The sequence below is a fragment of the Rhinolophus ferrumequinum genome, chromosome 17 (genome assembly GCF_004115265.2).
Source record: "Rhinolophus ferrumequinum isolate MPI-CBG mRhiFer1 chromosome 17, mRhiFer1_v1.p, whole genome shotgun sequence".
Classification (NCBI taxonomy): Eukaryota; Metazoa; Chordata; class Mammalia; order Chiroptera; family Rhinolophidae; genus Rhinolophus; species Rhinolophus ferrumequinum.
In genome coordinates this window covers 24,606,264-24,629,025 of record NC_046300.1, presented here as the reverse complement: position 1 = coordinate 24,629,025, position 22,762 = coordinate 24,606,264, and the positions used below count along the sequence as shown (strand labels likewise).

Sequence of the window (22,762 nt, the reverse complement as noted above, 5' to 3'; positions counted from 1 at the left end):
CAAGACAATGTGGTCTTGGGACTCCTTCTACACAAAGACAAATCGGCCAAGACGAACAATGGAGGCGTCACTTAAATTACCAGGAACACGAGGTTAAGTAAGTGCCAGCATGTTTTAAAAGAGGGACAAGTTGCACCTTTCAATGATGGTATGAAAAGGAGTGTGCTTCCCTAAGCTAGAGCAAACAAGTTAATGCAACAGTGAAACAAAGGACACTATTAGTGCTCAGTCATGTAGCTGATGGAAGCAGAAATGCATTTGTTCTTAGCAGCCTCTGCCACTTTGACAAAAGAGGAACATATCACCTTAAGACTCCTGGGAGCATTTGTTTTGATGGGTCAGAGAGGATCTAGCTTTGAAAAGTAGAATTAACAGCAGCTTTTAGTCCAAGTTTTTCACAACAAAGCACTACAGAACTGGAATTGGCTTTCCTTCTTACTTTCCTTTTTTTTTTTTTTTTTTTTTTTTGTATTTTGAAAAGAAAAAAAAATAGCTTAACTCCTGCAAGTTATTTTTCATATCAGAGACTAGAAACTTTTTGTTGTTGTTTTGTTTTTTACATATAGCAGAGAGTTCTCAGCATTTCAAGTAAGTGCGTCTATTTAAAGATAGGTGTAAAAGAATTCAATTATAGGTTAAAATGATTTGGTTTATTTTCATTAATAAGTCCTTGATGTTCTTCTATACAAATACGTAATTAAACGTATGGGTATGCAAGATTTTTTAAACAGCCTTGTGATATAATTCACATACCCTCCCATTTACCCATACAAAGTATACAAATCAATAGATTACAGTATATTCATAGATAAATGTAATCATCGCCATGTCAACTGCAATAGTCAACTTTAGAACATTTTCATCATCTCAAAAAGAAACTCCATACGCTTTAGCTATCACTCCCCTCTCTCAGTCCATTCTCTCCTCCCCCAATCAACCAGTAATCTATTTTCTTCTCCATAGATCTGCCTATTTTGGACATTTCACATAAATAGAATCATATAATATGCGGTCTTTTCTGACTGCCAAGTTTTTGTTTAAATAATGGTTTTGTCCCCAAAGGAAAATATGGTGGACATGGGAGGAAATGAAGAAACAGTTGTTTCTGGGCTCTCTGGATGCACACTTTTGCTCTAATTTGCCATCTGACTAGCCGGGCAGTTCTTGCCATATGTAGCACCTAGGACTCATGAACTGCACGATGGTGGCAAAATTGCAGACATGACTCTTTTACCAAGAAGCAAACAGGTCAGGCCTCCAGGCTGGACTTTGAACCTTAAGAATAAAAAGTAAGTGGGTCTTCAGGAAATGTATAATTTCCATGCTGGAAAGCAATGTTTACCTACAAAGCTCGTATTCATAACGTATTAATCATTTAATTCATTTATTCCTCCACTGCATTTCTCTTTTACCTTGTTAACTCCAACTGGACTTGGCGGGAGAAAAACACACAATGAAATGGACTGCGTCAGTGTAGACATGTCAACCTCAGGTGAGCACTTAATGTTTCCAGGCACTCACACTATATTCTCTAGATCTCTCACTCTCCCATTCTCCTAGATAACCTTTCTTGTCTTCTCAAATCCCCAACGGCTTCTCCCCAATACTCACTCTCAGCTTCATGTCCTTCCTTCCTAGTTCCCTGAGAAATCAGATGCAAGCAGAGAGAATTTCCCACATCTACACCGCCTCAGCATCTGGACCGATGCTACTGTCTGGGACCACACATCGAGAACCTCTGCAATAGGTGATGTGGCCGTAGTCCTACCAGAGGTCAGCCTCTTACGTGTGTACTGGACCCCTAGCCCTCCTACTCAGGGACATTGTTCCAGCGATTCTCCCCGTTCCTCCCTCCTCGTCACTCGCCTCTTTATTGGGTCAAACTATTGACTAACAAACACGTCGTTGTTTCTTGGATCAGACACTTTCCTCACAAATCACTGGTCACTCCTTTTTTAGCTTTTTCATGGTTCTTTTATATTTTATCCATTAAGTTGCTTCAAGACTCACTCCTTGGATATCTTGTATTTTATTCTTTATCTGTCTGACTTCCTTGGTGATCTCATTCTGTCTCATGGCTTTAAAAACCATCCACACGATAATATTCCCCAAACATGCATCTACGCTCTCCTTGTATATCTTATTGTCCACAATAATAGACATCTTAAATTTGGATTACAGAGACCTTCCCTGTGTCCCCCTAAAAACCCACACACAAACTTATTCCTCCCTCTGTCTTCCTTATAACTAGGAAGGATGATTTCAAATGATTAAGAATCTCACCTTCATCACTGCTGTCATCATCTCTCTCCTAGATTATTACAATAGCCCGGTCTTCCTGCTTTCATCCCTGTCCCCATTTTATTCTCAACACGAAGCCAGAAGTGATCCTTTCAAAACATAAATTGTGTCACATGGCTCCAGTGGTTGAATTAGATGTCACTTCATTTCATCCCTCTGCTCACACCCTGCAATGGTTTCCTATCACACTCAGAATAAAACCCAAAGCCCCCCGTGACCCATGATTTCATCTCTTGCTGTTCTTCCTCATTCACTCCACTCCTGTCCAACTGACATCCTAGCAGTTCCTCAAACACACACACCAGTTTGCTTCAACCTCAGGGCCTTTGAACATGCTTTCTCTGAAAAGCTCCTCCCCCAGATATTGTTAAAAGTCTTACTCCCACCTTTTTCAAGTCTTTGCTCAAATGTTACCTTTTCAATAATATTCAACCTAATCACCTATTTAAAATTACTCCCTCCCCCTTTCCTACCTTCTCTCCATAGTTTGTCACCTAATATGCCACATGATTTACTTTTTAATATTCTTTATTGCCTATTTTAATATCATTATTTATCTTCTAATATTATTTATTTTCTACTAGATTGCAAACATTATGAGGACAAGATTTTCTTTTTCCTGTTTTGTTCATTGCTCTATATCTAGTAGCTATAATAGTGCTGGACACATAGCAATTACTTGCTATATTTATTTATAGAATTTATTTCTTGCAAGACTTCTTTCACCCAATTTAGATGGTGGGTTTAAACTGAACATGTCTTCTATAGAGTATCTGGGCCCAGAACTGAAAGGCAATGAATACTAATATGACATAGAGGAGCAAAGCATTCCATTATTGGGTTCAAACATAATAGAAGAAGATATTACTGTTCAGGTTTTTTTTTTTATGACTTCCAGCCATTTATGTACAACAACATTAAGTAATTTTGTCATTTTTGGCATTCTTCCAATCCCAACTTGCCTGCTGGACTGTTTCCAATTTTCTTTTTTTCTCTTTTCCTGTTCTTTTTCACTCAACAGCTGCATGTATTGAGTATGTATGCCAGACTCTTTGTATACATTATCTTATTTAATCGTTACAAAACCACTGCAAATTATGGAGCATTATCTCTGTTTATCAAGTGAGGGAAAAGATGTGCAGAGAGGTAAGGCAGCTTGCTCAAGATTACACAGCTAATAAAAGACTGAAAGGAAATTTGTCAACCACCACCCCCCAAGCAGATACTTTAAAAATGATTTTATGATGCCACAAATATACATAATAGAATTAACATATACAATTTCCTAGCATATGAGTTTTGGCATTTAACGTTCAATTGTTTTTGAAGATGATACGGAGAATGACTTTGTGACACACTAGATAATAGATTTCATGAGGATTGAGGCTACTGTTATCTCTTTTGCTAATATTTCCTCCATTCCAGCAGGAAGGCAGAGAGGGCACTCAATAATATTTACAGAATATTAAATATAGACATAGATAACTATATTAAAACACAGTAAATTACATTTAGAACAACCTATCATTAACAAGTTAAGGATTATTTCTAGAAGCCTTAAAGAAGTAACTTTGTTTTAAAATAAGAGTTGTTCAAGTGTTAACTGACAGTTAACACTACATGTAATTAATACACAAGTCCTATGTCATCCTCCAAAATGATCTTACAATAATACTGTACTATAATCATGGGATGTGATGAATCTCACTACAACTGCAATATTATAATATATAAATATATCAAAGTAACACATTGTACACCTTAAATGTATACAATGTTACATGTCAAATTTATTTAATTATAAAAAAAGCATCAGAAGACCTGAGTTTTAGTGTATCACCCATCAATTTTACCAAGACTGTTCTATGTGTAAGCTTTTAAATTTTGTCTGTAAAATGATCATTGCATGTGCCTTATATGAGTCATAGGGTTGTTTGTGAAGAACAAGTGAAATAATTAAAGTATGTGATAAATTATAAAAAAATAGACAAACATAAAACCAAAGTAATGCCTTAGTTCTTAGAATTTTTGAGCCACAGTACCTGGAAAGAATGAAGAAATGACTTTTTTTCTCCCCCTGGCTTTGGCTGAGCAAAATTATCTAACTCCTGGGTCTAACTGAATTATTTCACGGCTGAAAGGGCTCTCAGCCTCATTTTACATTTGAGGTAACTGAGGTCTAGAAAAGACACAGTAAATCTCTAAATGACACACAATAATTAGAGTCAGAGTTGAGTCAAGAACTCAGGCCTCTTTGGTGCTTAAAAAATTTTTATTACATTTCTTCATTTTTCTTTTTCCAAAAAGCGGCAGACAAAACTTTGGCATAGAGAATCAGCTTTATTCTGAGGTTTTGGAAAGCTTTATACTGTACTATGTCTCAAGTTTATTGCCTTGTCTTCCCAGGTGACAATGCTTAAGGTAAATGAGATAATATATGAAAACCCCTTAGCACAGTGGTTGGTACTGAGACAACACTCAATTGAATAGGAATTATCATTATTATACCAAGGTCATTTCATATTTTAAATCATTCCTGATTCATATTCAGGTAGATTAAAACATACAAATCTGCTACCTGAAAATCAGTAAGTCTCAAGTATTTGACACGTGGAGAACACTCCTGCCCCTGTCCCCAAACAACAAACCTGTGGTTGCAAAATATGAAACCAGACTTAGTGCCAGTAGTAGCAATATTCTAAAAGTCCAGCAGAGGGCAGTCCCCCTCACAGTAGAAGGGCACCATAGCTGTAGGTGGGTAGAAAGGAATTATGGGTGCTGAGGTAAGCTAATAATACCATCAATCAGGGCCATTAAGTTATTATTATTATTAGAGCCATTATGAAGATACCTTGAAGTGATGTGAAGTACTATGAAAAAAACAAGAGTAATGGAATAGAGAATAACTGGAGGGAAAAGTTAATGGCAACATTAGCTAAGCAGAGAACTAACCCTTGAATGAGAAAGGGTTAGCCATGCGTAGATTGGGGGAGGGTGTTACATTAGAAGGAATAACAGGGGTCAAGAGGAATATGATCTTTGTCTGCTTGAGGGACAGAAAGAAGGTGTCATTAGAACATAATTAAAGAAGGAGGTGAAGAGGGAAGTGTGGAAGGGCCATCAGGTCATACAAGTGGCACAGTTGGGATTAGATCCCATGTCTTCTGACCCCAGAGTTTGTGCAGTGAATCAATATGCTACTCTGAATTCTGTATAAAAAGCCAAAGGGCACTAATCAAGGCAGTAAAAGTGGTACTTTTTGAAAACAATTTAGGAAATGCCTCGGTGGCTTTCATGAAATAATTCATCAGAATTCACATAATTTTAGACCTTGAATTTATGGGAGGAAAGCAGTAAACTACATACACTTAAATTTATTTAACATTGTATGTCTCAAAAACTAATCTGATGCAGGATTTCTTTTTCTCTCCCTCTCATATAGCACTGTATAATAATCAAAGTTTATAATGATTATTATGGACATATTTTAAAGGAAATACATCCAAAGATTTATACAGAAAGGTATTCATTCTAGCATTAATGTTGATAAAAATTATAAATAACATAAATGTACAACAATATGGGATTATTTGAATACATTTGTATCCTTCCAAATGATTAAAATATTTTTTCAAAGCATATTTAAGGCTATTTCAAAGCATATTACGCATAGTAAATGCTCCAAGTGTACCGTTAGAGGTAAAGTAAGCAACAAAATAAAAACCATATATGAAGTGTGAACCCAATTTCTAAAAACTATACGCAGAGAAGCAAAATGCTAAAAGAATACACACACCGAAATGATATGAGAATGAATGTGTCATGTATTCTTTATAATGCTTTTCTGTATTTTTTTCAAAGAATGCATTCTTTTATGGTCATAAAAATCAATAATGAAACTACATATTTGGCATGGAAATTTTAATCTTCATTTAAACTTTTCAAAATCTGCGTAGTGTTACTATTTTTAAAAAATAGAAACTAATGTAGTTTTTGAGATGAGAGGGAGAAAATCACTGTGTGGAGTTGGATCATGGGGTCTCCCCCCTTTAATACTTAATGAATGAATAAAAAACATATATTAAAATAAGACAAATTAAAACAAAATATTGCCAGCAGCCACAAAACAAAGAAAAGAATATAACACCATATCCTCATCTTAAAAAGTGATGACCAAAGGATTAGTAGTAGCTGGACTAGAGAACTGTAACTTTAACCCCTTCACCTCTGAGACTGAGGAAAGAAGGTGAATGGACTGAATCCAGAGACTCTAATAATATCTTTACACTTGAAAAGCAGTGATATGAGGGAGGTGAAGAGGTAGCCCTGGGAAAAAATCAAGAAAAACCCTTTAGAAAAGAGTAGCTCTTGTGTATAACCATGGGGCATTGGCAAATTGGGGAAAGAGCGAACGACTGTAGCCAGAGGATCCACTGCAGTTGGTGGAGACCCTGATTTGGGACATCTAACAGGATTTAGAAGAGGGTGCTAAGCCCAGGTCCTCTACAAAGGTAACCTGCTGTACTGGTGCTTCCTCACTTGCATTTTCTTGCTTTAGAAAAGAGGTTGGAAGCCAATACTCAACCCACAAACTGTACTTGGAGAGAAAGACAAAAGAATTTGGGATGATTGGGAAAATGTCAAGAAAAATTCACCTACACTCTAGTACAGTAAAAAGAAGGTCTGGGCAGAGCTTTCCCATTAAGAATGAACAAAATGAAAAGATATACTATGTACTTATGGAGGGAGGGAGATAGATAGATAAATAGTTCCAGAGAAAGAGAGAGAGAGAGAGAGAGAGAGAGAGAGAGAGAGAGAGAGAAATAGTTCAGCTCATTCAGAAAATATAACCCAAGAAAAATAAGAAAATTTTCTCTGAGAATTCAGTTTACAAGAGATTAAAACAAATTTATAAAAGAATAGAGTAATAAAATGGGAGATGGCAGAACTAAGAAAACTTGAAGTGAAATGCCACCATTATAGAAATAAAAATATTGAAACAGCAAAGAATATAAAATTAATGATAAGAAGAAAGACTTCATAAAAGTCAGTGGAGGGGGGAGAGACAGAGTTTACAGCAGTCAGATAAGTGGATAGAGGCAGAGAACAAAGACAACAGAACCTAAGAATAATTGGTGTTTCCAGAGAAGAGAAATGTCAGAAAAGGAATGCAAAGGTATAATATTCGAAACTTGTCTGAAATGAAAGAAGATTTACATCTGCAGGTTAAAATGATATGCAATGTTCCAGGAAAAAAAGTGATAAAGAATGACCACTTGCCATATCCTAGCATCAGAGCTAAAAATTAATTTTTTAGTCAACTAGGCAGAAAAAGAAAGTTTTCTATAATGGCAATAATTTTGGTCAGCTCAAGATTTCTCCACAATGACATTCAACCTCAAAGACAATGAGGCAACTATTTTCAAAGTACTGAGGAAAAGTGAGATGTAAAAGACATGTATTCTGAAAGATGAAGGAATTCGGGAAATTAAAGCACCCCTGAGTGAGTCTTGAAGAAAACAACAAACCAAAACAACAACAACAACAAAAACCAGGTGACAATGAAATCCAGCCAAGCTGAGATTAGAATAGACAAGCCAGGGTGAAAGGGCTGTTGGTGAGCATCACCGGTTTATAGATAGAGTCTGACTAAACAACTGGCAAAAGTAGAATGTATTATAAACCTTGACAAAGTAAAAATAATATAACTAACAAAAGCTGGAAGAATGGGAGGGGGTGAGTGGGGAAAAAGCAAATTAAAAAAAAATAGGTATAGTTAATTAATGTTATTTAAAATGGAAAAAATAATAAAGGAATGATGTCATTTTAAAAAGTCTTTCAGTATTTTAAGAATCTTTTGAAATTGAGTATCCTTGGGGTGAGGAAACATTTAACCAAAATTCAGCAATTTCTTCAGTTGCCCTTCAGATAAATTCAAGTAAAATTAAATTTAACACTTATTTTAATGTAGCATTTATAATGTGATGACATATCTATAAATTTATTTCTATGGACCCATCTTTCCTGTTTCCTTTCTTCCTATTTTGTCCATGTTCATGCAGAAATTATCTAGAAAGCACTTTCTCCAAATGTTAGTACTGGCTATTTCTGGAAGGTAGAACGTGGGGTTATATTTTGCTTTATTTCTTACATTTTTTCTGTTATATTTAAATTTTTATAGTAAATGCTATATTCCAGTACATAAATTAACTAGTCACAAATATGCATTGATGTATTTTATAAAAGCAACATTCTAAGAAGAAAAAGAGACTAATTTCTTATATACTCTACCACTGGCATGGTTACGTGACTCCAGTTATGAACAGGCCGTGTTGGGCAGACATAGCACATGTTCCCAGGAAATTATTTAGTGTGTGGCCGTGACTTAGGCCGTGGACTTAAGACAATATCGACATTTTGCTTCATCTCCAATGTACTGTCTCTGCAAGTATGAGACGCTGCCTTTTTCTAATGAATGTTGTCGATGTGAACTAAAGTAATGAAAACATGTACTGCAAGTGTGGAGAGATTAAAGTCTTGATGATTTGCTAATGGTATCTCCGGGAAAGAGTCACCATTGCCCCTTAACAAGGGCAGAAGTTCCCATAGTTTATTAAACTGGATGTATACATATGAATTTAAATATAAGAAACAAAGCAAAAATATCAGAAATATATAAAAATAAGAAAAATATAAGAAAGGAAGGCAAAAATGTATGCACATACATGTAAATTATTTTTGATTCAGGGTAACAACATCAGCTTTTGTGTTCCATCTCTAGTTTATTCACCTTGACAAGTAATTCGAGCAGAGATGCCCATTTTATGAGCAAGAAATTAAGTGTTATTTTTTATGTATACGTTAATGATTTATACAAGAATAATTTTGGTCCTTTCTTATTTGGATTTTTTTGTCTTAATTATTTTCTCCTAAAACTTTTGTTTTTGTTTTTTACAACATCAAACGTATTTGAAATGGGTGGTATTTACTCAGATTGGGAAACGGAAAAGAAATATTTTTTAAAACGTGATCATATTGATCACAATTTTATATTTTAGAAACATAAACAGTAACAGATGGTTCTATTGAAAATGGCAAAAGTTTAAAATTGCAAGTCTAAGGCAGTATTGTAGCTTTCTGTTTCAGAATTTGTCTTGCTTCACATCTTTGAAAAACAAACAGGCCGTTAAAAGCATGCATGATGTCCTAGACACTTAGTCAGGTTTACTACTGGATGGGGTACAATTTTATTAAACTTTAAACACATTTTAATGAGCTACAGGTACAGTTTGTTCTGCAAAACTATAATACGAGGAATTACTCACTCCTTGACTCACTTTAAAAATGAAATACAAGTGTCAGGTCAGGGATGAACTGGAAATCCCATCTAATTATCAAAATAACAAGAATGTAAAGGGATCCACACTGCCATTTAATCAAGTAAGGCTGAAGTCTTGGGTGCTAACGTTATGTGCATCTATCTATAATGCTATTACTCAGGCTGGCTAGAAATTAGATACTTCCCAAGCCTTCCAGCTGGGGCTCAGGAGAAACATTGCTAGCATCCATGCAATTCTTGCATGGATCTGAAAAGGAACTGAAGTAGCAACTAACGATGGGTCAATACATCAGGACATGGAGATTTAAGTCACATGGTGTCCTGGAAGTTGCACTGGCCTGGGATTTGGCTGACGTGAATTCTAGCCTCACCTCTGACCCCAATCAGCTAGGAGCTCTTGGGCAAGACTTTTCTGCTCTTTGAATTGCTTTGTAAATGTAGAGGCTTGACTAGTTTATTTCTAAAGTTCTTTCCTTCTCTGACATCCTTTGATTATTAGAAGCACGAGTTTTTATCTAATCTTGCATAGAAATGTTTAGAATTCTTACCTATTTGGGACCCCAGACAAGGTTCATTTGTATGATTCAAGAGAACCAGGAAGGCTCCTTTTTTTCCAACATACCTTTCCCTTGGATGCTGTGGTCTAAGAAATTTTTCTTTTAGAGATACATGTTCAAAACATAGCCCTCCTTAGGCATGTGTGAATAGTGACTTATTACTACTTCCTCTGAGTAAAACTTTTATTGGATATTTTCATTTATTAGTATACTTGAGTGCAGGTTATGACCTGAGTCAGTAGAAAGTTCTATGTACCAAGAGGATATTCAATCCTGGAGCCAAAGTGCTATTCTCTCTTCAACAAAATCAAACCATCATTTTTTCTCTTTTTTTTAAACAACCCAGGGCATTTTATACCTGAACTTGTAAGCATGGCGATTATGAAACTACCAAAGAAATCAAAACTTGTTCTGTTTTCCCTATTCCACCTCCAAAGATTTGCAGCTCTAGAAAAGGAGGGACAAAATAGTAATGAAGACAAGACTTGGACTTTTCTAGAATATCCGTTGCTGAGTTTGGCTAAATTTGGAAAGCAGATGGTTGTGGTGTGAGGTTATTAAAGGGCTTTCACCAGGGCAAAGGGAGGGCTTCTTTTATCCTTTAAGAAGCAGCACTCTGAGCTCCACTGGGGAGAAACAGAATCCTTCCCCAAGTTTTTCGCAGGCAGAGGTTTTCAGAAGAGAAGACAGCTCAAGTGGGCCTTTGAATTACTAGAAGCTCCCAATGTTACCAGAATTGGTTAAAAAAAAAAAAAGAAATTAAGAACTTTTGAGTGCAAAAGGGTGTCCTGCATATTCCCTACAGCCCAATTTCTCAATCAAATACTGGGTGTCTCAGTACGTGTGCTATGACAACAGCACTTTTTTCCTTGAGAAAAAAGCTAAATTAATAGCCAGACTACAGGCGTGTGGGCTCCAGGGGACTTTGTTTCTCAATATAAAAGGTGAAGGGGAAAACATTTGTCACATGGTAAATGACGCAGAGAGAAGAATAAAGGTCTCAAGTTAATGTTTGTAGTTTAGCTTAAGATCCTTAAATATATACATTCAAATACATAGAAAAATTAAAGAGCATTTATGTTCAAAGTACAGCTAATACAAATATTTACTTTTATATTTCTAGTGTTTTGTAAATATTAGTCTCATGCATGCCGGAGAAAATTTCCTTTTGGTAACGTCCTGCTCACAGATAGAGAGCGAGCAATTACTTGAGATTAAAGTCTTCAACATTTAGTAGATTTCCTCTAGTAATAACTAAATCAAGGGGTCAGACGGATCATCTTAAAGATGCCCAGCATTCAATACCAACGTTCTCTCTTTGCTGTCTTATCCATGTGAGCCTAAGTTTGTTGTTTAAAGCTGTTTTCTTTATTCCAGATGAAAGCTCTGGGAAGCCCAGGAAGTAAAGCACATTCACCCAGAGAAGCATTTATTAAAAACGAAGGGCTGCACGGAGGGAGGGAGGCTGGAAGCTCACCTTTCCCCCCTTCTGCTGACACAGGTGGGACCTGCTGGGACCTCCTGGGGTTCTCTGCAACATGCCTGTGTTCTAGAACTGGCCAGAGGCATGAGCACCACCTGGGAGCTTGTTAGAAATGCAGAATCTCATGGGCCACTCGAGACCTGCTGAATCAGAATCTGTGTTTTTCACAAAAGCCAGGGATTTGCATGCATCTTGCAGTTTGATAAGCACTGGCCTAGAAGAGTGAAAAGAGATTTCAGAAAGGAAATAAGACAGATCAAGGTCTATACCATTGATTCTCAAATTTAGTTGCCAAGTTTCCAGGTGATGCTGGTGCTACTGGTCCAGGTACCACCCTCTGAGAACCATTGGTATGCGTATATGCTATTTTATCTCTACTTCCTTACCTCTCCCCTTCTACCTTCTCCGTTCTCCATTTCATTTGCCGGCCTGCCCATCTGTTTCTCCCCTCCTCTCCTTTTTCTCATGAGTTGCGGGGGAACAACAGGGTGACTATTTAGTTTCCATTTGTTGTAGTTACTCATCTCTCACCTCGTTTAAGGCTCTGAATGTTACAGAGTGATGTTTCTCAAGCTTGCCCTCAGGTGCTGTCAGTTCTTTAGCACAGCTAAAACCAGTACACAGATATCTATAATAAAAGGTAGAAGAAGATGAATGCCCTAGAGGAGATCCACATACAGTGCTAAGCAAGTAACAGGAGAGGGGTGAAAAATCTCAATTCCTTCATTTAGTAGGATAAATTTAGTCTTTTTGAGATGGTTCAGGATCCTGGGCATTTGATAAGGATTTACTGAACTAAACTTTTTGAACATCAGAATAACAAATGAGACTTAACCATTATTACTGCACTTCTGCGTTCTCCAGAATAAATCCGGATTTTGTATGCTTGTTCTACATGTATAAATATAGATAGTACAGAATAGTGGGATGAATTTTAGTTCTTAGGTGTGTCATTTCCTTTTTATAAAAACTTAATAAGGGAATTTACGGTTACATGAGGGAACTAGCTATTTTAATTCTAGGTGACTGAGGTTTTACTCTATATTGATTGTGCCTTCTCTATGACAGTCTGAATTATATTAAAAACTGGGTTGAAAAAGTCAGGCACATGATTTGTTATACCATTAGAAGGAGGGGAATAGCTATGATTTGTATGAATTCTTATTTTTTAAAATTGGATATATTTTGCATTATATCTCTGAATATATTTTTGACAAACTGTAGCACAATCTACATGTAACACAATGTAGGGAGGAACATAGCCCATAGCTGGTTCAGATGGAGAGGGTCCTCGGCAGAAGGAAGAGAACACACAATCCTCGTTGGTTAGTGGACACCTATCCATGCTCAACTGGGGAAGCATTGACTTTTATTTTCCTTCTCCCACTGGGTGCCAATGTTTCAGCTCAACCAATGGTCACACACCAGACCCAACACAACCTCCTAGAATAAAGTGTAAATTACAAGACTGGCCAGGTGTATCTTTGTCTTGCACAGTTAAAAGGGTGTAGAGTCAATGCCTTTAGCAAAATGGTAAAAGGCACAGTTAGAAGCAAACTTCTTGCTGGGCTGTAATCTGCTGGTTAGATTGCTCTGTCCCTGCCAGAATGAGTGTTCGCCTCTGAGAGATATCCAAGAAGATATGCTTCCACTAAGCCAGTGTTCAAACAGGCCTGAGTCTAGGGAGGCCCAGAATAGCAAGGTTTGAGCTCCGCCCAGCAGGGAAATAAAGGGGCACCAGCAAAATGAAAGATGATCCCAAGAGATAAGTCAGGAGCACAAACAAAATGCAAATGGTAGAGGAGCAGATACTAAGGAGGGTCCATGGGACCCAAGCTAAATCAGCAAGAGAGAGAAAGGAGAGGAAGGAAGGTGGAACCACAGGAAGAAGGTGCTTTGACTTCCCACTCTTTACACAGCCCATGTCAATGCTGAAGACGCCAGAGAATTCCACTGGCCAACGGACGACCCTCGAAGTCAAAAGAGAAAATGGAAATTATTTTTAAGTGGGGTGTGGCTGAGTTACAGTTTAGAGGAAGGCATGGCATAACAAAACCTGTTTATATTTTATTAGCTAAAATTAACATTGAGCAGATATCATTGTTGAAGACCTCTTTTCAAAATGTTATGAAAAGAAACGAGGGATATCCAAAATACAGACACAGCACAGGGCCCTGGGTACCTTTTATTTTCCAACTTGAAGCACTGTAGAGAACTGATTTGTGCTTAAAATCATTGCTGGTCACAAAATAGCAGGCAACACAGCTCAGGCCGACTTAGGGTACGGACTCTTGTGACAAACTGACTGGTTATGTTTCCTTAAAAAGAAGTCTATTATTTTATTCTCTTTGGAATTGCGGCCAGGAGCCTGAGGCCTCATCTCTGTTGCAAAGAGATGGTGGGCGTCCAGAGCTGGTAAGGGTGATTAGCACAACGCCGCTGCTGTGGCCCGGATCTAATCAGACTGGAAGCGAGTGGAGAGAGCGTGGGCATGCCAATGCCTCATCCTCTTCTGCCTTCAATCGTCCTGGGCCCAACTCAACTCACCTCTGAGACCACCAAGAGTGCAGGGGGCCCCTCTGGGGAACAGGACAACAAGGTTCGATGTTGCACATCTTCTGTGACTGAAGGAACAATCTCTAGCTTTTATGATTTTATGTCAACCACCAGCTTTATTTTAAAGGCTCTTTTCACTTTAAAAACTCAGCATCTTCTTATTAAATTTTAAATACCCCAAAGCACCTCTACCAGTTTCTAACACATACCAGGGTGTTCAATGCATTTGTTAAAGGAATGAATTGATGATTTATAGTTTTAATTACACTTGACTTCCGTGACAATAATTTCTTTCTTTGATTTATTCTTAGGGAGAGTCTTTGCTTAAAGTTTGCGTTATAGAAATTCCGTAATTCTTTTCTGCAGGTGCTTGGCAAAACTGTCAGTAAAAGTTTCATTATTTAAGATATGGTACAAGGAAACAACTAATTATACAATTAAAATCCCACAAATCTAGTTTAGAACAAACCATTTCAGTAACTAGGTAAGAAAATAATGGCAAGTTGAAGAGACTATTAGCTGAGATGAATTTCTCGTGACTTCATTGGGTACAATTATTATCATAAGCAGTGGCAGAGGATGAAAAGAGTCAACAGAAAAAAAAGGAATTATAATAATTGGAATTGCTTATTGTTGGATATCAGTTACTTTATACCAGGCAGTCACAGATTTTAAAAGTGTTTCATGTTACGAACGTGGCTAGAGGTCGGCAGTGTGGTACAGTGGACAATATAGGATCAGACAGCTTTGGATTACAATCCCTGCTTTGCCAACTAACTGTGGTATCAACTTAGACAGTTATTTAACCTTTTTGAATTCCAATTTCCTCAATTAAAGTGGGAGTGGGGGCAGTCCTAAGAACCTGGAAAGTTTGTAAGATGGGTAACATTTATTGTATAGTGCCTTGCAAATATTAAACCCTCACTAAGGGAGAGCTGTTATGATTTTGGTGCCCAAGGGGTTGTTGTGTTTAGAAGGTAATGCCTACTTACCAATAATTGAGCACTGTAATGTTTGGATAGATAGGACTGTGGGCCATTTCAAACTTCACTAGACACTGTGGTTGTTAAGTGCCTGACAGATTTTGTCTTGTCTTCTGAAAAAGATTGCCAATAATTTGATGTACTGATATGTTGCTTTCAATTAAAAGATAATGATGTTGCCTTACTCTTAGTTGGGGATAAATTTTTTCCTTGGCGAAGAATGTTTCCTCATTTAATCACACTTTTATCAAAACCAAACCCATATGAGTCAATGGAAGAGAAGAAAAGTAACTTTCTTTCTGGAAGAATTAGGCCACGATTACACTCATGTCTTCTTGCCATCGCATTTCGTCCAGCTGTAGTCATATTTTGTTGTGACCATAAATATCAATCTAGATCCTTGGTGGCTAAGCAATTTCTTTTTAAAATCTCACTGAATTATTTTACTGTGTTCATGTTGTTGTTGTTTTTTTTCCTGTGAAAGTTCATTGACCTCGCTCTTATTTTTGACCATCTGGATCCAAAATAGCAAAGAAAATTAAATATTCTGTCTTTAAAAAATAACCATTAGTACCAAATACTTATTTGTGTTGACTCAGTTTCAGATGATTCAATATATTTCATCATCATCTGGAACTCCCTTATCCAAATTCTGTTTACAACTGAAGAATTAGTGGGAAGCACTCACATATAATGTATTTTTTTTTCAAAGAAAGAATGTAACAGGTTGCTCTGAATTGAACACAACACACACACACACACACACACACACACACACACACACACACACTCACACACACACCATAACTCAATTCTCTATATCCATGAGCTGTCAACGATAATTTTAGTGTTTGTTTGCATGGATTGTTAACTTGCCAATCTTGCAGTTTTAAACAAATACTGAGCACCTATAATGTGTCAGACACTCTTAAGTATTTAGGATACATCAGTGAACAAAACAGACATCCCTGTCTCATGCAGCTTACATTCTAGCAGGTGATCATTTGGAAATCTCTTCAATAATACTAAAATAGAATATGACATGAATTAATATATCTCATCACCACAGGTCAATGGTTATAATTGGAGAATCAGAAGAAATTATATGATCAGAGGCCGAACATACACTCCATGTGTGATCATTCTCAGCCATGTGCCAGTCGGTGATGCAGTGCTCCCTGCTTCACAGCAAAATGAAAAGAAAAAGAGAACACTATATAATATAGGTATATGTGCAAATTCCTTACTTGTAATTTCAAAATAAAAAAATATCTGACAACTCGGAAGTGTTTTCATAACTTATTTGGTGTCACAAGCTGACCTGATTTCATATGGGTGTTCTATAAATCTTTCCTGATTCAATTCGTGTGAATATTTGTATGTTTCACTGCAGAAATATTGATGTATTTGAATGGCCCTGGATGTTCCCTCAGATGCCACAATAATATCTTCATATCTTTGTAGAACCCCCTTCCCCCCATCCCCCCCAAAAAAAGGTCTAAATTCTGAGACATGTATGGCAAGGATTTTGGATAAGGGATTGTAGACCTGTGTGTATGTATCTTTGTAAGTTTACCAAACATATTTTCTTGAAAAGATCTATCTTTTCTTTCTGATATTGTCTTTCTGCTTTGGGGGGTATTAAAATATTCTTTCTTTTATGTGATGATAGCAGATAGCAAATGTTGGTTTGTTCTGTTTTCAAATATCTTTATTTGGCAAAATAGAAAGGTTGGCAGTTCTCTGTTTCTTTTTAAACATGATGTTCATTTGTGTGAAATTCAGAGTGATGTTGACCTAGTCTTGCAAGTCTGCTCTCTCGTTACTCATATTCCACCCTCCACCCATTTGCCCTATTATTTAATTATTATAGTTCTTTAAATTGACCCACTTAAAAAAGCTGAAATAAACTTCTTTACAAAGGAAATATTATATCACCACTGTAAATGGAAAACCAGTATCATCTGCCATAAACAGGAGGTCACTGAAAAATGAATATTGTAGAAACAAAAATATATCTCTTGGTCTACCTAAAACCACCTGGGGATCCAGCACATTCTACTGAAATGGGTCAGATATAAAGCATTTTATGTTTCTATGTGACTGTTAACCTCCATCTCTCCCGAGACAGTTTGATTTCCTTTTGCTCTAACTTGTAAGGGTAAATCGCCAAACTCCTTCCAAGTATTTCCTACATCCCATAATGATAATCAAAACACATCTTGGTTTTTTGTTCTCCACTTGGGTGGTTGTGGCTATACTTTGATCTCAACTGCTCCAGTGCAGCCTTGGGTTTCTTTCCCGGTACAAGGGTATATAGCCCAATGCTTCTCAAACTTTAACAGGTACTTGAATCCCCTGATCACCTTGTTAAAATGCAGACTTTGATTCCGCAGGCCTGGGGTGGACTGTGCGATTCACATTTCTTACAAGCTGCCAGGTGGTGCTGATGCTGCTCCCCTCAGGACCACACTTTGAGTAGCAATGGTGTCTGGCGATGAGAGTGTCAGGACTGACTGCAGGGGTGGGATGGATCAGATTATCTTTGGAGCTTTTCTCTGTTCTTCTTTGCCCTGTAATTTCAAAGAGTGCTTTCCTAAGAGTGACTGGGAGAGCACAGCCTTAAGTTATTTTTATTTCCATTCAGTAATTGAGTCTGTGGCAAGTTGACTTTTCCTAATCTCTAATTCTCTGCATCTGATGGCACTTACACAAGCCTAATGGTATATACTATATTGAAATACTGTTTATAATGGACTTAAATTATAGAACATTCAGTGCAAAAAACAAAGGAATAAGCAATGAACATTAACTGGAAAAGCAAGTTAGTGTTAACTATTTTTAAGTTTCTGTAGATTTATTTGTGTTCTCTTTCTTTGTGGGTGACATTCAAGAATAATATTATCTAACTTTTAAACAAAACTATTCAAGAAATCAGGAGTGAATGTATGCATAAATAATTTGTAAAGCCTTTGTAATGACCAGTTTTGATGGTCAGTTTTGCCATTCTTTCTCCCCATTTTCTTTTCCGCCTTTTCCAACTTGTCTATTTCTCTTTCATTATTATTATAATCAAAAGCATTTATATCCTAGTTGTGACATACAAAGCAGTTGAAATTCACAGGGTACTTGCCTAGAGAACAAAGATTCATCGTATTTACTTTACTGAAAAAATACCACATTGCTGCTTTCCCAGTTAGTGCCTATTGGTTAATTAAATTTTAAGAATCACTGAGCGTAACAGAAAATTTTACTGTCAGCAAAGGTTTCACTCAAATATCTTATATTGTTTGATTTTCTATTTGTTTTTCTCTGAGAGGTTTGTATACTCTCTGTTTGATCAGGTTTATAGTTGTAAAATGTATAATATCTAAACTCTAAATATATGTGTATATATTAGAATTTGGGCAACAATCTATTTTTCTTCATCTATCCATATATTTATCAACTGTAAAGGAAGTGAGAAAGAGCAACCAAGCAAGTAAGCTTAGGCTCTGGATTCACAATGCAACTCTTCCACTTGGTAATGGAGTAACTACAGTCTCTTTGAGCCTCCCTTTACTCATCTGTAAAAGGGGATAACTCGAGTACACTTACTGTGGCAAATTAAATGTAATTCTTACAAAGCACTTAACACAGAGTTCAGTTCACTGAGCTCAATAAAACTATTCTTCTTCTAATGTCCCATGGGAACAGATACTATTGTTCTTCCAGTATGCTCTGGGGTTTTCTTCTAAGGAAAATTTGTGTCATTGTTTGTAGAATCATTGCTTAGATTTGGGGAACCACTGGGTTTTTAAGCGACAGAGTTGATCTTTAAAAATGTATTTTCTCAACTTGTAGCAAATAATAGTGCAACTTTAGGCAATTCACTTAACCTCTTTTGGTCTAATTTATTTTTCCATCTAAAAAGTGAAGGTTTGGACTAGATGATCTATAATGAGAAATATATTTTGCATTGTGACCCCCTGCCCACATACCTGAAAGAGTTTCATGAAATAATATTTAACCTTTCTATGAGAGACCTATTATAATAGCTTCTATTCTAAACTATTATTTTTCATTCAAAAAGGCTGAACATGACCCACTTAATTCATTTTATGCTCACTTTTGTCACCATCTGCAGTTTGAAAACCCTGGACCCAATGATCTCTATGCTTCTGCCAGCAGGAACAATCTCCAATTCCAGAAGGTTGTATATAGAACTCTTTCGAGGACTAAAGTAGCCTTCAACTCTCATATTCTCTAACCTAAATTTCAGTACCAGCTTTATTTTCAGTTCAGCTCACTCTGTTTTTCTGCTCTCACATAATGTCCTGTTTATTGATTTGTAAACCGAGACTCAGGGAGTCTAAGTGATACGCTCTTATCAGAGAATGTGAAATCTTCCCAGGTCTCGTCCTTTCCTTTCCCCAGCAAACCCCTTGGTTTTTGGCTGGTACTCTATTCCTTCAAATATTTTTGAAACAGGAAGTTTGCATCTTGGGTTTCCACAAACATAAATGTTTGTTTGGAAAAGGAATATATAAAGCAACATGTAGCAGTCATTTTAAATTCACACAAGGGTAAATAAAATACTATAGTCTTGAACAACTGAAAATTCACTCAAACATTATGTTTAAAAAATGTGCTGGCAGTTTGCCCAAAGCATTAATAATCACTTCTAAATTCATGAAACTTTTAAAGTTGAACACTAACTGGCCTCACTTTAATCTATTAATGAAGACGCCGAAATGAATTATCTCTGAGGACATTCCTTACTCTTTTTAAGAATGTTCCATTTTGAGAGACCAGCCTAAAGTACCTTTGCTGCTCTTCTATCTGTTGCAGAAGACTACTGTCTGATAGTTCCTCTTATGAAGGGAAAGAAGTCAAGGGAAAAGAAATGGCCAGTGATTTTAAGAGCTTTATTTTAGTGACATCATCATGTTAAAATTCCTTTTGGCCACATTTCTATTTCTTGTTTGGCTTTCACCTGAGCAGGAGAGAAATGCGTATTTTTATTTGGGTTTCTGAGAGCAACCTAACTCTGTGACTGACTATTGTGGGCTTCTTTTGTGCCATCTTCTTTGGACTTTAGGAACTGCCTTGGAAGAAGACAATCAAAGGCAGTGGTCTCCGCAGCTGAATCACCTGGGGACTTTAAAACACAATTCCAAAGGCCAGGTCCTTTGAGATTCTGATTCAGTAGGTCCCACTGCACGCCCTGCAACCCTCCACATTTAGAAAATGCTCTCTCCAGGGGATCTGATGTACACCGGAGGCTGAATAACTACTGAACTTAGATGCATCAATGGACTTTGTACTCACCCCTAAACTGCCACTTCCCCCAAAACTGAAATGTCTAGGGACTGAAAGAGAATAAAGGAGTCTGGGCATCCTCCCTATATTCTTCTATGTCTTTTATTTACCTCCTTTTCAAGCTCTTGTAGACAGTCTTCTGAATTAAGCCACTAGCCTACTTAAGGACAAATTCCACTATCTTTGTTGTACAGGGATACCTCGGTTTTTCAAACTTAATCCATTCCGGAACACTGTTCAAGTTCTGAAACGTTTGAAAACAGCCAACAGCTAGGCCTCAGGATCTTGCACTCCGTGGAAGCCGCGTGACATGTTCGACTTCCGAGGCGTGTTCGAAAACCGAAGCATTTACTTCTGGGTTTACGGCGTTCGTAAACCGAAATGTTCATCAACCGAGACGTTCGAAAACCCAGGTACTACTGTATATGACTTCACTAAATAGTACTGTTTCTGGCAATTTGTAAACCATTCTCCCAAATGTTGCCAGTTACTGTATAATAATTGATATTCACATTGTACAATTGGTTGATGAATGAACTTTCACGTAATTCATCTGAAAGCTTTTATCATTAGCTCTAAATAATAAAGTAATTCATTTATTCATTAATTTATTTATTCATTCATCCTTCATTAAAGAGTGAATGCATTCACCAGACGTTAAGCATTTATTATATAATAGTGCAGTGACTGAGAGACTGAGTTGCACTCAAGATGGTGGACTTGTATTTGTTACTAAAGATAACATTTTCGTAAGAGAGGACTCCCCAAATTGTAGAAGCCTTAAGCCCTACAAAACCTGAGTACCCTTTCATCCTCTAGTAATAAAACAGTGATTACCTTAAAAAATAGTGCAGTGATTAACAGCATGAGATTAAGGATCTCCTTGGGGTCACAGCTGGCTCTCTAATTTCTCAGCTTTTTGACCTTGAACAAACTAACTCAGTTTCCTTATCTATATACAGGAATAATAATGGAACCAACTACATTGATGGTGGTATGAGAAAATGAACTTAAAAACACCTAGCATAGTGCCTAGGACATGGCAACTATGCAGTCAAGGTTAGCCATTATTATTATCATAATGTGTAAGGCACTGGGCTGGGTCCTGAGGATACCAAGATGTGTAAGATTAGATGATTTAGAGTATAGAGGTAAGGAGTCAAACACCAATTAGTACATGGAATAAATGTGCTGGGAGTAACTGGGTGGATCCAATGTCTGTTTGTAGGTGGGCTAGGGAGGGAGTGTAATATGTGCTCAGGGAAGCCGGAATGATGCAATGTTGGAATAAAGTTCTGAAGAAAGGTTAGTAATGAATGACATGAGATAATTTATTTAGAGTAAAGGTAATTTTGCATTACATTGACCATTGAGGTTACAAGCTTCTAAGCACTTTTTTAATGTTCATAAAGTTATGCCTTGTTATGGGCTGAAGGTCTGTTCCCCTCCAAAATTCATATCTTTAAGCTCTAACCCTGGGATCTTCCTGATGGAATTAGCATCCTTATAAGAAGAGGAAGACAGAGAAATCTCACTCTCTCTGAGTGTAGGCACCAAGGAAAGGCCACGTGAGGACAAAATGAGAAGATTGCCATCTGCAAACCCAAAAAAGGGCCCTCACCGGACATTGAATCTGCCAGCACCTTGATGTTGAACTTCCCAGCCTCCGTAACTATGGGTAGTAAACTTTGGTTGTTTAAGCCTCCCAATCCATGGTATTTTGTCATAGCAACCCGAGCTTACTAAGACGTGCCTCTTTTCATTTACCAGCCTTTATCAGCCATGCAGGGTTTATCAATATGCTTTTATAAAATATTAGTATCTAAATAAAGCATTATTTTTTAAATACTATTTTTTCAGTGGGGTTCAAGAAGATACCTACAGATGCAAAGAATGAAAGAAATCCCAGACTTCTCCAATTTTTCACTGCTCAATCCTGCTGCCATCACTAGCTGAGAGGCAAGAAAGGAATTTTGTGGGCAGCCGACTTAATGCATATGGTTTAATATTTCAGCCTCAACTATTAGGTTCCTCTCCTCTAAACATCTCAAAAATCTGTATTTGGACAAATGGCTAGGTCTTTTGTGGATATAGCCAAAGAATGTACTCTTAGGCTGAGGTCACTCACTTCAAGCTCCATTGATTTCACTAGCAGCTTTGTTTACTCGTGTTGAAACCTGATGGTGTGACTAGAAGAAAAAGAAATTTCATATGGAAATGAAATTTCCTTATCACGACATCT

The 22,762-nt window shown here is 37.0% G+C and overlaps 1 protein-coding gene across 19 annotated transcripts in view; it reads right to left on the bottom strand.

The window, feature by feature from the left end:
* Window positions 1-22,762, bottom strand: part of THRB (thyroid hormone receptor beta) — a 335,981-nt gene that overhangs the window by 112,536 nt on the left and 200,683 nt on the right. Inside the window, exon 1 of one of the 19 annotated variants that reach the window (XM_033132165.1) lies at window positions 17,586-17,792. The exons of the other annotated variants lie outside the window; for them this stretch is intronic. The gene's annotated coding sequence lies outside the window, so the exon portion shown is untranslated. Of the gene's footprint in view, window positions 1-17,585; window positions 17,793-22,762 lie in introns of those variants that run through there. 19 annotated transcript variants of the gene reach the window in all.